Source organism: Canis lupus, chromosome 4, assembly GCF_011100685.1.
Source record: "Canis lupus familiaris isolate Mischka breed German Shepherd chromosome 4, alternate assembly UU_Cfam_GSD_1.0, whole genome shotgun sequence".
NCBI lineage: Eukaryota > Metazoa > Chordata > Mammalia > Carnivora > Canidae > Canis > Canis lupus.
Genome location: NC_049225.1, coordinates 66,004,977 through 66,017,343, shown reverse-complemented (window position 1 = coordinate 66,017,343; position 12,367 = coordinate 66,004,977). Strand labels below are relative to the sequence as shown.

The 12,367-nt window shown below is 33.2% G+C and overlaps 1 protein-coding gene across 1 annotated transcript in view; it reads right to left on the bottom strand.

Moving 5' to 3' along the window:
• The window catches only part of HCN1 (hyperpolarization activated cyclic nucleotide gated potassium channel 1), a 386,694-nt gene that overhangs the window by 65,505 nt on the left and 308,822 nt on the right, over positions 1 to 12,367 (bottom strand). The gene's annotated exons all lie outside the window — the stretch shown is intronic.

Genomic DNA, 12,367 nt, shown 5'->3' with positions numbered 1-12,367 from the left:
AACTCTGGGAGGAATTTCTTTAGGGAAACATTTCCTGTAAAGAACTGAGATGAGGAGGGGCATGAAAGCAGTTCAGAATGAATTAAGAGTGTCACCCCAGAAAAGCCAGTGATGGGACAAGAAAAAAAAATGTGAGGTTATTTTTTTGGAATATTTTTGTTTAGCTCTGTTATAAAAGAAGTATGAAGTTGAGGTTTGGCCCCTCATCTGGATACAGAATCTCCTAAATTTGGGTAGAAAAAAAAGGTTTTATCTTAGACCTTACAGCAAAAGGTCAGACCTAATTAAAATTTGAATTTAGTGACAGAGAGCTTGGCAGCTGTCTCCAAGTCTTATACTCAAGCAACACAGATGCCCTATAAAGTATATGTCACTCTTTAATTTAGGACTTAAGAGAGTATCAGGGTGAGACTAGATCCATGAAATTTTATATCTAAAACTTAACAGATGTTAAATTCACTTAACCGAGTAGTTCTTAAACTTGATTGTTTATAAAACTTGGGGTGAGGTTGGCATTTGGGAATGCAGATTTTCAGACTTAACTCCTGAGGTTGATTCCCTTGATGTATCTACTTTTGTGAATTTAGACACACACACATATACACACTTTGAAAATAAATTCCTAGTATTCAAAAAGGCACGTAGAAATTAACTGGGAACTTATTAGAAGAGTTTCAGGCTTTACTCCAGACCTATGAAATCAGAGTCTACATGTTAAAAAAAGATCGTAGGATGACCCATACACATTTAAGTTTGAGAAATATTTCCTTGATGCTGCAAATGCAGGTGGTCATGAGTGTATACTTTGAAAAAATTAATTAGAGCCCCCCCAAATGAGTTTCATTGTACAGATGATAAAACTGAATACAAATTAAAAAGTAGGCACCAGAATTGGATAAACATACTGGAATAAGATTCTTCTCTTAAACAAAACACATTTGATGTGTTTTGGAGAACACATGGAAATTTATTTTCTCACATCTTTTCCTGATAACTTAGCTTTTACTAGAAGATAGAGGTCCCCAATTCCTTGTCTGTAATTAGCAAAGCTGTAATTAGTACTCAATAGCACATATATCTAACCAGAAACAGCAACCTATGACATTTCTTCATTTTTTTTTTTTTTTTGTACATACCTTCCTTTCACAGAACATTCTTATTTTTAAGATATTCCCTTTTGGAGATTAGTATCCTTAAAGGAAATACAACTTTGTCATGAGACTTCCTTTATTCGGTCACCAGACTGTCCCCCAAGTATTTAAAGCCTGCAGGCCTAAATATATCTCTCTCTGAAGCAACTTGATTATGATTTAAGGATTTTAAATTTAGGCACCAATGCTGTCACTGTCGTTGTGTATAAGTGGCTTCTAGCATGTACTTGAGAAAGATTGGTTAGTTCTTCCTGAAGAACTCGAATCTGTATGCCTACCTAATCTTGGTAACCCACTTCTAGAGACCTGGGTAACTGTCTGCTTGATCCCTCATGCAGCTGGTCTGAAAGTAAGAAGTTTCAGTGACCTCTAAGAGACTGTTGTGTAGGATAAAATTGATTTGCACCTGGGTTGAAAAGCTCTACCTTTATTTCTAGAGACACCTGTGCATCTGATTTTTACTCTTAGCCAAAAAAAGAGGGCAGTGGGATATTAGATGTATTGTTTAGGGTCTGAGCCTCCACCCAGACCTAAACCCTAAGTTTAACATTTGCACTAATGATTTGCAACCAGTCTATCTGGTTTGACTATTTTGACTTATTTAAAGAGCTACTGAGAACTTTGTTTTTGAGCTCCTGAAGCCAATCCAAGGCTCTTGCACAGATTTTGGTGGCTCAAGTCAGAAACTCTGCATGTTCCACATGCCTAAAGATGAAGCCCATCATGCTGGGGAAAGGCTCTTGGGTCTTTGATGCATGTCTGCATCCTCTTTCTCCAAAGCACTGTATCCTTTGCCTTTAAACAAAAGCCTCATATGAGTAAAGTCTTGTGAATCCTGTTAAACATTCAAACTTGGGAAAACAATAAAACAGCTTAAGAGCACAGGACTGCCTCAGTTTTAATACTTACTGCATTGATGACAGTTCTAGACAAATAAAGGACACAACTTGTTTCAGGATCAGTAGGGGTCAAGTAATCTCTGTTTATTTTTCTCAAAAAATTGCTTGCCCAAACACTGCTTGGATTGGTGAGTATCTTTAAAATTAACCAGGATACTAGATTTCTCTGCCCTTTGCATGCATTTCTGTGGGTGTGGGAGACAGCATTACAAGTTAGTAGTATTTCAGTTCATTTTTATGAGATCTATGGCTATGTGCAAAGGCCTATTCATCTAGAGAAACAAGAAATCTGCTCAGTATCTATCTTGAATTAGAAAACTAATCCTTAATTAGCTAAATACAAATGTTACATATAAAGTTATTTTTATGGAAAGTCAGAATTGGTTGAATCTAGTTATTTTTCCTCATACAAATCATTTAATCCCTTTAGACTTTAGTTTATTAGACTACAGTAAGAAACTACTACACCAAATGAATTTCTTTGCTCTTTCAGACTGAAGTTCTATGAATATTTTTCACTTAAACATACAGTTGAATTTGATTTTTGAACCTATATTATATATTTCAAACATTAATCAATTTATAATAATTATTGATCTAACAAATATTAGCTGATTGCTGTCTGCCAATGGTTTTCAAGGTGCAGTCAGGATGCATATAAACCACCAGTATCACTGGAGAGCTTGTTAGAAATGCACATTTGAAGTTTTCACCCCAGACCTACAGAATCAGAAACTCTGAATTACAAATTCTAGCAGTCTGTGTTTTAACAAGCCTACCCTACACTAATGCCAAGTTTTGTGTTATCTTAGGACATAAGGAAGCAATTTGAGTGAGTATAGGGGACAGAAAGGAACTTCAGTTTTAATAAGTCAAGCTTACGATGTCCAGGGCACATCCTAATGCTTATATGTAGGTCAGGCACTTAGAAGAGAAAAAAATACACAAAGTCAATGACTAAGCGATCACCAAGGGAGAATGTGTCAAATAGATTAAAAAAAAAAAAAAAAAAGTGGAACCTACATTTTAAAAGCAGATGAATCATGGAAATTGATCAAGTTAAGGGAACTGAGATTAACTAGCCAGATGGGACAGATCCAAAAAAACTCAACTCAGCCAAGAAGGACCAAGTTTCAAGGGGCAATGTAGGGGTACGGGGTACTCAAAAGGAGCATATTATAAGAAAAGAGGTATTGTACCATAACCAGTGAATTTGGGAATTAGATAATTATCTTTGTTAGAATATAATACTTATTGAAAATAGGAGCTATTTCTTTTTGTCTGTTTCCCTCATACCTAACAAGACTTGCAAAATTGAATGAAAATGTGACCTGCCTATGATGTGAAGAATAAAAATAATAAGTTACTCATTGAAAAAGACACCTAGACGTAGGCGGATAATGGAATCAATGAGGTATTGGAAGTTACATATAAGATGACAAATTCAAAAAAGAAAGATAAAATGGAAAAGTTTCTGTTAATTGCAGTACTACACTATATGCGAAAGATGATTGATACTCAAAATAGTCACTGAGGAAGGGACTTTTGAAAAACAAAGTTGCAAATATAATTTTTTTCTTGAATATATAAAATCAGCAGTTCATCCCATCAGATCTAAAGAGACTATGATGATCTTAGGTGATGATCAGGTGATGATCTTAGGGTAGTAACAGCAAGACCCACACCTGGCACTGTGCTCAGTGCCCTCCCCTGCTCCTCCCTCTCTCTAAAATAAATAAATAAATCTTTAAAAATATTAAAGAGACTATAACATCATTGCCATTTAAAATTCTAATGAAATTTTATTTTCAAAATTTTCTGTGCAATTAAAATATACATAAAGGGAATGGCACAAACATGATACTAAAAATGTCGTTTAATACATATAATGAAGACAACATTCCATTATTAAACTCACTCACTTTTCCCATGTTACCACTTTCAAAAGGTATTTTGTCTATATTGCTAAGTAATACACTTGTTTCTTTTTCTTAAGTGGGTTAATTATGGCAACATTTATTGACTTTTCACCATGGAAAAGTAGTGTTAGCCACTAACAGCCACCCCTATTTTCTCACTTTCTCTCTCATTCTGCAGTTGTGTCCCTAGTGTTAATTCTTCCTTTGGTTTCCTTTGCAACTTTACATATTTATATCTCTATAGCTTGTTCAGAGAACTCTAGACAAATTTACCAAATGAAATGTAACAAACTTATTCTTTCATTTCTACTTTTTAACTTTTGTCATCTTTACTTTTACAATATATAGGTGGATTATAATTTTGTACTGCAATTGAACCTATCAAACCATACAGTGTTTGCATTACTCTACTGTTTACCACAATGTCAAGTACAGCATTTGATGGCATTTCCTTTGGTTATGTGGATTTTTAATGATTTTTATTTTTTTGCACAAGTAATTTTCTTCCAGCATCCCTATCCTAGCTGATATCCAGTAGGATTTCCCTTTATAATATCCCTGTTTGAGTTCCCTATTTTCAGAGCCTATGTTTCTCTTTTGGTTTATTTATTCATATTGTGGGAGTCAATCCCCAAGTAAACCACTAAGGAATACTAAATGAGATATAAGTTTCTTGAATCTTTTCTTGTCTGAAAATGTTTCTTAAACTCAGCTGATAACCTGACTACATATAGAATTCTTGGGTTGAAATTCTCTACTTGGATCTTGAGCCTTTGCATTTGATCCTTTATGCTGGATATGATCTATGTTTCTTATTATTTATTTCATATATCTAGTCTGCATTTTCCCTTACATTTATGTATATTCTTTACATTTTCTCTACATTCTCCTACATTTCTCTTACATTCTTAAATATTTCCTGAAATTCATAGAGATAATTTTAATTTCAAATATCTTCTCTTTTTCTTTCATCTTTTATTTCCATTATTTTATTGTATTCATTTTAGAGAAATACTACTAATACATGAGTTTTAAAGAAAAAACAATTGTAAGGCATACTTTCATCCCTGAAATGTTTGGGACGTCTAAATAGAGGTAAGCTTAAGTGTCCACTGGATTTAGCTTTAGTAAAGGCTTTGGTGATTTTGCTTTAAATGGTTTCATTGGAGTATGTATAGAAATGTCAGGATTAGGGGTTATTACAAATAGATTGCAATAACTTGAGAGTGAGTGGAAGTAAGAAATGGAAGTGAAAACATCAAGTATAACTCTCTCTCTCTCTGACCCTTTTTGGTTAGGATGGGAAAGCCAGAATCATAGCATGGTAAATGTAAGAAATTCAAATAAATTTAAAATAGAAGTTTTAATCACATTTGTATTATTTTTATATCTATGATTTATACCCTTATCAGGAAACGGAATCACCTTATTTTAGATCCACTACAACTTCATCCCAATTGTCAAGACTACCAGATCATGTAAATTCGAGTGCCAGAAGTTTCAGTAATTTTCCATTTCCCTGTATCACCATTTCTAACATTCTAGTCAAAGTAACAATCTCTCCTTTAAACTCATTCCAAACTTTCTAACTATATTATCTGTATCTATATGTCCCTGTCTGACTGCAACTCTTATTCTTTTCCATAATCCAGGCAGAAATCTTTTTAAAATGCCAACTTTATTGTCACTCCTTTCCCTTAAGCCTTTTAATGGCTTCCTGTTGCTTTCGAGATGAAGTTCTGACTTCCTAGCCTATCTGACCTTTTCCTGCTCTACAATATACATTTTCCCTTTGTTCACTATGCCCTAGTATATTAAATTTCTTTAATATTATTATTTTTTTTTCTCTTTTACTTATCAGAGAGAGAGAGAGAGAGAGAGAAAGGCAGAGACATAGGCAGAGGGAGAAGCAGGCTCCATGCAGGGAGCCCAATGTGGGACTGGATCCTGGATCTCCAGGATCATGCCCTGGGCCAAGGTGGTGCTAAACTGCTAAGCTACTGGGGCTGCCCTTCTTTAATATTTTTAAATGTACCCTAGTCTCTGGATGCTCACACACTTTCCTCAATCTGCAATGCTGTTCCACCACATAATTTCCTGGCTAGTTCCTATTCATTCTTTAATTTTCTTCCTCAAATTTCACTACATCAAGGAAATATTCTCTGACACCCAGCCGCCTAAAGTCCTCTTGGTACGCACTTAGAAAAAATGCTGAGTTTACACCTTAGTTATTCTAAGAGCATCTACAATTACTTGTTAATTGTCCTTGACCCTCTTGTTCACCACTAAACTGCTAAGGTGTTTGAATGCAAGTAGTCACTGATTGAAAATCTGGTTATACATTTTCTGAAAATTCTCTGGGTAAAAGAGACTAAGAATGTAATATCTGACTCTTTTTCTGTTGTAATAATGGTATCAATGAAGGATACCAGATATGGAGGTTCTCCCACAAGGATTGAAATTTTGAATTCATATTTCATTTTTATGAGTTGTTTTGTATATTAGTCAGAGCACATTCACTAAATATCAGATTCTCTTGAAGTTACCCTGGACGAATTCCATTCTTTAAAGAATTTGCAGTTTCTGTCTTCATCTGTGGTATCAGGCTTTATGTCAAATACAGCTCTAAGTAGGAGGAAATTATTGATTAGAAAAGAGAAACTGCCTTCTTATAATTCCAAAAATGTTTATAACAATTAGGAAAACAGCAGAAGTTAATAAAAACATATGTAAAATATATTAATTATATTAAGTAATGAAATGATTAACCGATTGCCAGCACTTCCCATGCTCTCTACTTTAAAATCTCCATCAAGATTTTCAAAGTGTGGGCAGCCTGGGTGGCTCAGCGGTTTAGCGCCACCTTCAGCCCAGGGCCTGGTCCTGGAGACCTGGGATCAACTCCCACATTGGGCTCCCTGCGTGGAGCCTGCTTCTCCTTCTGTCTCTCTCATGAATAAATAAATAAAATCTTTAAAATTAAAAAAAAAAAAGATTTTAAAAGTGTGATGATTTCTTTCTATTTAACTTTATTCAATAAGCTAGGATTTTTATTTCGGGGATATATAGAATAAAATCATTGTCTTAAGAAGATTAGTGGCTAATTAGCTGATTAGAACATAAGTGATTATTTAATGACTTGTTAGGATTTCCTTTCTATTAAATATGTATTCTCTTTGAAAATAAAGAGTTTTCTTCATCACCAAGACAGGCCTGTGTACATCTGAAAAAGTAGACAGTTTTCAGTTCTCCAAGCATGATTTTACATACTGAATGCTCTTGGAGGATAGGAATCAGAATGGATACTTTTCATTTTATTATAAAAGCATTTCCATAAAAATGAAAGGTAGTATGGTTATTCATAACTACTCATTAAATCAAACAGACCTCTCAAATTTTATGATTCTAACACCAGTCTTCAAATTTATGAAACATTGCATATAAGTAGTCAACTTTTTGTTGAAGTCTTTCTCTTAAGAAGCATTGAATTACTCTACAATGTTGTTTTCTACTATCTCAAATCACTGTTTACAATGTAGCACATTCCCAGAGCAGATTCTTAACCTGTGGGATGTCTTTGTAATTTAAGACTATAATGATAGGGCCAAGCTAAGATGGGAGAGTAGTAGGAGGACTCTAGGCTTGCCTTGTCCCTTAAACACAACTAAATAAATATCAAATCATTCTGAATACCTAAGAAATTGATATGAGGACTGAAAACAAACTATACAACTTGATGGAGAACATATTAGAGATTCATTCATTAAAGAACATATGTAGCTGAAAATGCAGTTAAATTAAAACATGTACTTCATGATCAATAAAAATACATCATTGTAAAAATGGTGTCTGAAATGACATTTTTCATACATAATGAAAAATTGCTGTAAATTTTGTATTCAATGCTTATATGTTGTAGATTTTTATCATAATTTTAAGAATAATAAAAATTAAATATTTAAAATTTCCCTTTAATAACAGATAATCAATCATCAATCACTTTTTTTTTTAGAGTGGGAAAGAGAGAAAAGAGGAGAGGGGCAGAGGGAGAAAGAGAGAGATATCTTAAGCAGGCTCCCAGCATGGAGTCTGATGTGGGGCTTGATCTCACCACCCTGAGATCATGACCTGAGTTGAAATCAAGAGTTGGATGCTTAACTGACTGAGCCATGCAGGTTCTCCAATTATCACTTTTTTTCTTTTAAAAAAAAAACTGTTTAAGCCAATCATCATTGAATTTATAACTAAGCTATCTTTTTTTTTAATGAAGATATTTTTAGTATTGCCATTTATTTACATGGTAACTGAAGCCGTGGTTTCTATTTTGATCCCACATTTGAAAGTAAACTAATCCCTATATATTACATATATATAGTTGCATATAAGATAGTTATATATATGTGTGTGTGTGTGTGTATTTGCATTAATCTAGCTCTCTATATAGCTAGGTTATATGCAAATGAGTTTATCAAGCATTATTTCTAAAATATTGAAAATAAGATTGAATCATTTTCAAGAACTATGCTATAAAATCTTCAATTCATATATACTGAGGAGGAAGTTTTTTTTTTTTTTTCACTGAAATGATGGCTTTATTCCTATATACTGAGCAAAATCTTCAATTCATATATACTGAGGAGGAAGTTTTTTTTTTTCACTGAAATGATGGCTTTATTCATATTCACAACTAGTATTCTTTTTTAAATTGAAGCAGGAAGAAGTTTCCTTTCCACAAAAATGGATTCATGATTCACGATTTTTAAAAAATTCTTTTAGGCAACACGATTATATCAGAATAAGTCATATAGTAAGAAAAGTATCCTAATATACCTAAATTCTATTTCCAATAAATTCAATGAGGAAAAAATTAAAAGCAAATAACACAGGAAGAAAAGTAGATGGTTGAACAGTTATCTTTTCTGCAGAAGTTTGAAATATTTCTACTTTATCTTCACTTTTTATCTTTTTTTGAAAAGCTAGGTAATGAAACATGTTTTTCTACAAATAGAGAATTCTTCAGCTGTTAAGATGTGGGGAAAGCTTTTTGCTGTAATGTAAGTATCTACTTGGCCTGGAAAACTCAAAATTACAACCTACCAGATGATCTTAAAATCCTTACAGAAAATATTATCAGATAAAAAGTATTATTTCTCCATCCAAACGATCTCTTCCATATAAACATATACTGGCCCTCTGGTTTATGGAACCTAAAGCTATTCATTCAAATATTTCACAATGGATTATATTTTCATAAATTAAAAACAAAAACAAAAACAAAAAAATCTCAAAAATTGTTTACACTACATAGTTCATTCTTTCTTTTATAGTTTGGTTTAAAAATGGACAGATTCTCAAAAGTTTTCCAAAAGTTACTAGAACACTGTTTAAGACTTAACTAAACAAGTAATTAAATAATAATAATAATAATAATAATAATGAAAAGTCATTGTATTCAGCAATCAAAAGAAAGCACTTAATTACAAAGCAAATTGTTCACAGAAAACATTACTAGAAATACAATTTTTTAGTAATTACAGAATAAAAGTCAAGGGGATAGATGATCACTAGAAGTTGAAAGCCATTATAATTATTATAATAGAGTTAAAATGTATGCTCGAATATTTTTAAAAGCCTTTTCCTGATCTAAATGGTTTTCATCTTTATTACTGTAGCTTTTCTTGTGTGTGTGTGTGTGTGTGTGTGTGTAGGAAAATGGTTTTTATCCTTTATTTAACAAGAATACAGACTGACATGCATGATAACTGCATCACATTTCATTTTAAGTGGGACCACTTAAAACATTCTATGCTGTCTAAACACCTTTATTTCCCTCCTCCAACATTTTTTTTTCATTTACAGATGATGGTCTTACCTAAAATTTCAAAAAGGAGTAGAAACTTTCACATAAGAACATCTATTAATTCATTTAGAATGATACTGCAACTTCTTTCCTTCTCTTCTTGCTCTTCTGACAATGGAAGTGTCTCTCCCCCCTTTTGAATCTTATTTTTCAGCTGTGTTTGAATATCCTTTCTTCATCACTCCTCAGAAACATTACCTTTTCTCTATATATATTGGCTCCAGCCAAATAGCATTTAATATACTCACCTCTCCACTTAAAATAATGATAATAATAAGAAGAATATGAATAAAAATATCATCTAACTCATAGATATGACATATTATTTTCTTGGCATTCAACTAAATACTTATTTAATTGTCACAAAAATCTTAAAAAAGATTGCTACCAGTATCTTCACTTTACAGATAATGAAATTGAGGCACAGAGAATTTAAATAACTGGTGTAAAGTCACACAGCTAATTAATGTTGAAACCAGGTATGGAATCGAGGCAATCTGGATCCACAGTCTGTGCTCTTACATGCTATGTGACAATCCTGTCTTCAAAAAGTGACTCTCAATGGAGCATGAGTAGCCTTCCATCTACCACCTTATGCTTCTTCCTTTTTTCAACCATTTTTTGAAGAGTAGTTTATACTCATTATCTAATTGCACATTTCATTAAAACTAAACATTTAATTTTAGTTGCTCTTCCTTCTATTCCACTAATACTACTTTTTATTTCCATGATTTTCCAATGCTTATCATGATACTTAATTAGATACTTTGCAAAGATTTTCTTATTTGGTATCTGGGTGGCACGGAACCTGAGTAGCATACACTATTGATATACCATCATGCAATCCCTCTCCCTTTGCAAAATGGCCCACTTCTGACCTCAACTGTACCTGTGGTGGACAGTGCACATCAGGCTTTCTGTCTCAGCACTGAGAAGCTTAGAAAACTTGCTCAACTTAAGGTAGAGTTACATGGAAGTTTGGGATTAGGGAAGGTTGAAGGTAATACCTCCCAGGGCAACATTCAACCAATGGGAGACTTGAGTCTACCGATTATGGCCACACTTCCTATTCTTCAGAGAGAGAACTCTAAGGTACATTTTACATGGTTTATCAGAGGGTCCCAGTAGGACTAAGTCTCACCTGCCTACATTGGAAAACAACTCTAATTGTTCAGTGGCTTTCCCTTCCCACTCTCACACTTCCTGCTTCACTATCCTGCTTCTTGGAATTACTCTCCAATAAATTGTCTAAACCACCAAATCCTTTCCTTAGGTTCTAGAGAACTCCAACTAAGACAACATTACTATTGTTCCTTTCCTTTTAAAGACACCTTATTCCCTGGTTCTCTGTCTGTATATTCTTCTAGCTCTCTTCTCTTTTCTGGCTGCTTTTTGCAGTCTTATTGTTGATGGCTCTTCTGTATATGTTAGTGTTTCCAAGGACTATGCCCAAGGCCTTTTTTTTTCCCCCTTTTCATCTTACATATTTTCCCTTAACAATCCTTCCCACTTGCATGACTTCAGTTATTATCAATATATCGCCAATCTCTAAGTCAATAGCTCTAGCAGGAAACTAATCCCTTATCTTCATATTCACATGTTCTTCTTCCCCTTAAGTATCTTCTCTTAAAACATATTTCAAAATCACATCAAAGACACCATGACCCAAATTGATATCATCCCCCTTCTTTCTCCATACCTTCCTTATCCAACCAGCAGCCTAAGTTATAGATCTGGCTTAAAAGACAACCGTCTCTGTTTCCAACATATGTTTATCTTCATCTTCCACAAACTAACCATATGCCTTTGAAGTTGATTTTAAATGTTATTTTCTCTGAGTATTTTTCTCTGATACCTGCCTCAAACTTTAATGTACATTAAAATAACATGGCGATGATGTTAACCCAAAGATTCACATTCAGTATGTATGGGGTTGGAACTAAGGTTTGGTATTTCTAACAATGTCTTCAATGATATTTATCAGAAAATCACAGATGTAGGAATCTAGATTAGATTAGATGCCTCCATAACACCAAACCACACCTTGGCTCTTTTCCCACTATCATAATTGCTTATTAAATTGTCTATATTTTCTGCTAGACCATAAGCTCCTTAAAGGCATGAGTATTCTCTACTAGAACAACTTGACGAGTCCTCTTACCATTGTATCTCTATTCTCTCTTTAATACAGTGATTCACACATAGTAGGTGTTTAATATTCACCAAATTTATTAGTTATATATAATCTAAAATATTATTTTATTGAGTAAATTATATTATTTGGTCTTGATTGAAAAGCAGATTTAAGGTACTTATTTGAAGTACTAGCACAAATGCTGCTTTTCTTTGACAAAATCAAATATATGTAAAACATTTATACTTTTTAACCTTTTTAAAAATTAATTCTAATGATACATTAAAGAGAAATATCAAATACCCATTCATTGTCACAAAATGTTTAGCATTTTTTCAAAGCAGCATAATATGCCTTATTTCAAGTTGTAAGTTCCATAACTTAGTTCATTAACTTTTAACTTA